The sequence below is a fragment of the Haliaeetus leucocephalus genome, unplaced genomic scaffold (genome assembly GCF_000737465.1).
Source record: "Haliaeetus leucocephalus isolate CR32 unplaced genomic scaffold, Haliaeetus_leucocephalus-4.0 Scaffold626, whole genome shotgun sequence".
Lineage (NCBI taxonomy): Eukaryota > Metazoa > Chordata > Aves > Accipitriformes > Accipitridae > Haliaeetus > Haliaeetus leucocephalus.
This window is the reverse complement of record NW_010973062.1, coordinates 1,819,494-1,822,616: the sequence shown is the minus strand read 5'-3', so window position 1 is coordinate 1,822,616 and position 3,123 is coordinate 1,819,494. Positions and strand designations below refer to the sequence as shown.

General features: G+C 40.2%; 1 protein-coding gene across 1 annotated transcript in view; it reads left to right on the top strand.

Annotated features, from left to right (window-relative positions):
• Positions 1–3,123, top strand: part of STK24 (serine/threonine kinase 24) — a 52,599-nt gene that overhangs the window by 325 nt on the left and 49,151 nt on the right. The gene's annotated exons all lie outside the window — the stretch shown is intronic.

Sequence of the window (3,123 nt, the reverse complement as noted above, 5' to 3'; positions counted from 1 at the left end):
GGCCTGAAAATGTTGACCTTCAGCGCATGCTGCAGTGCCCATCTCTGTGGTGCTGCTGGCTAGTGGGAGTGCTGCCTGAGGTGGGTGTTCGGGGATCGTGTTTGGCTCCTGTGTTCGAGAGTTGGTTAGCTAAGCTGTTGTTATACGATGGAATTTGCTGGTTCTGTCTTGTAACTATATTTTTGAAATAACTGGTGTGGTTTTCTGGTGACTGAGCTGCGTCCCCACCCCCCCCCCCCCCCCGCCCCGTTTTTCTTAGTCCAAATGCAAACTACTGCCAGAAAAACATTAAGGTCATTGGTATCTGTGTGTTGTTATTCTAATGTTTCTCACATCTTATTAGAAACTTCCCTGCCCCAACCTCCAAAAGAAAAACTTAGGAATGGCACATAGAGTTTTTCTCAATTTGTCTCCTGGATTGGAAGTTTTTGTGCTTCGTTTGGTTTAAGTATTGATTTACTGTAGTTCATTTTTCTGTGAGTCAAGATTCTAAGTCATGAATCTCTTTTCTTTGCCTAACCTGAGGATTTGGATTTAAAATGTTACATGCTTAGGCATAGCATGAATTATATGCTCAGGCATAGTACTGGATGCCAAATAGAGCAGGTAGGCCCTCACTCTGAACTGATTAATTTATTGCACTGTAGGTACTGCTGTTGAGTGTTCAAGTTCACCTTCCAAGTAGGAGCAGTTTGCCGATTGCCAGTGACAGAAGTAAGGATTTCTTGCTTTGGCTAGGGCTAGGTTAATGTTGCATTTTTTTATCCTTTTGAAACATGTTAGAACCAAGACGACTATCTACTTACTTTGAAACAGAATCTGTAATATTTTAGAATTAGAAAGTCAGATTTGTAGCTGCTCAGAGGTGAGAGAGTGAAGATTATTCCAGCAATATGCATGTACTGCTTATGTGTGTTACTGCATGATCTTTGTAAGGACCTGCGTTTTTTATTGACTTGATTTTTTACTTAGTTTGCAATACTGCTAGCTGTACAAAATGGGTAGATACTCAGGCTTTTTGTTAGTCCACGTAATTTGGGAGTTTACTTCAAATCTCTTCTTATTCAGGACAGTGTTATTTTTCTCATGAATTTTTATTGTATTTTTATGAGAGTTTCTCAAGTGTGAACTTTGGTGGTTTTTTTACACTGTTAAAGTGAGGAGACCTGCTGATAGGTAGAGGCATAAAGTCTTGCAGCAATCTGATTACTACTTGCTAATTTTCTGCACCCAGTTCAAGATGTCTATATCCATTTCCATTCTGTCAGAGTATATAGCAATTTTATGGTGGTCTGTTTTCTGTACATGATTCTTCTTGATTTTATTTGCACATAAATGTTCAAAGAGTAAGGTACATACAGCATGTGACATCTACTTAAGACAAAGGTTATGGTTTGGGACTTTCTCTTATGTAGAAGAGAAAGGAATAGAGCTTAGTTCTCTGGGTTATAATTAAATTGCCTAAATCACGGGACTATCTTTTCTTTTTCTGTAGTGTGATTCCTCCTCCCCACCTACCAGCTTCTGCAACAAACGGTGTAAGCAGCGTCAGTGACAAGTTATGCAGCTTTCTCCCGCATTCTTTGTGTAATTACACAAGAGAGCAGTCAGTGTCCTAGTGTGAACAAGTGTAACTTCTTGACCCCCCCAAAAAATCACATGCAGGGACAATGCTTTATTAATGCTGTTTGGCGTGAGCAGAGTAGTGTGTAAATAGAGCAGAGGAATGAAGGATTAATGTATTTCTCTCTGAACAACGTATCTGATTGATGTTTGAAGAGTGATGCATAAAAAGTGAGTGGGTAGAGAGTGAGCCAAAGGAATGAAAAACTGGGGAGGGAATATAGGATGGTGCTGGAATGTTGTCAAAACCTGAGATTTGCTGTCTGCTGCGAAGTGGGCCTGTTGTAACCTGAATAAAAACAGAGTTGGGTTTTGACCTAAATGTCTATGCAAGCAGATAAGTTTGGACTCAAAGTTTATGCTGTCCTTGGTTTAAGGGCTTTGCGTAGATGTGAGTTTGTGTGGTGAGAAGGTGCATCATTACTAAACTGAGGGTATGTTGTCTTCTTTATAGAAGTGGCCTGAGGAGGATGCTTGTTTGTCTGTAATGCATGAGATTTTTGCAAGGCTGGCTTGGAATAAGTGCGTATGACCTTGATTTTCAGACTGGCCTGCATTTCAAGGCTGTGGTAAGCTTCTATAGCTACTTTATGGAAGCTATATTTTAAATAATAAAGTACTGTGTTTATAAATTTATGGTAAGGGTGCTTGGTGAACCGTAATGTGTTTTGAAGCGTGTTATGAGTGTGTTGGACCAAAAAGCTCAGGAAATGTAGGCTGGCAGAGAAAATCTTAAGGAATTAAGCTGCAGAACACAGTACTGCAGTACATAAAGCTGTTGGATCTGTGGCGGCAGCCAGTTTTAAGGTAATCTTTAACAATGAAATGCTAAAATGAATAGTGATTAAATGTCTTTCTCCTCTCTTTCCCCACTTAAAAAGTTTTGGGGTTAAGCTGCATCTGGTTTGCTTGTATTTTTCTTTGTTTCTGAAGTTGGAGAACCGGAAAAGCAGTGTTTTCACCCTAGCTTTTCTATGTACTTCTGTGTGAAATAACTGTGTAGAACAGATTTTATTAACCTACTTTAAAATGAGCTTTATATTATGGTAATAACAGTAAGAATACTTTAAGCCCCTTCTGAGGAAAGATAAATGGCTCTGTCAGCTTCAGATCCCAGAGGAGTGAGAAAAGCCCACAGGTGGTTTGCCTTTTTGGAGATAGCCGTGTTCAGGCAGTACAGTGCCACAGTTAGAATGGATCTAGGTTTGACTTCTAGTTGTAAGTCTAAGTGCTTCCATAGTAAAGGTAATTAAAAGTTTCAGGTGAGTGAGAGCTTCAAGTACAGTCTGTGGCATAATGAACACTGATATTGATGGACTGCAGAGTTACTGATTAGAAGTAACTATTGCCACCTTTTTCCTGTTTCAGTCTCCTAAAGGGGGGAAAAACAAACCAAAAAACCCAGCCCCACTCTCCCCTAAATGCCCTGAACCTCCCCCCCCCCCCCCCCCCCCCCACAACTTTGCGTGACCCCTTATTTTTTCTTCTTTTTTGCATCCC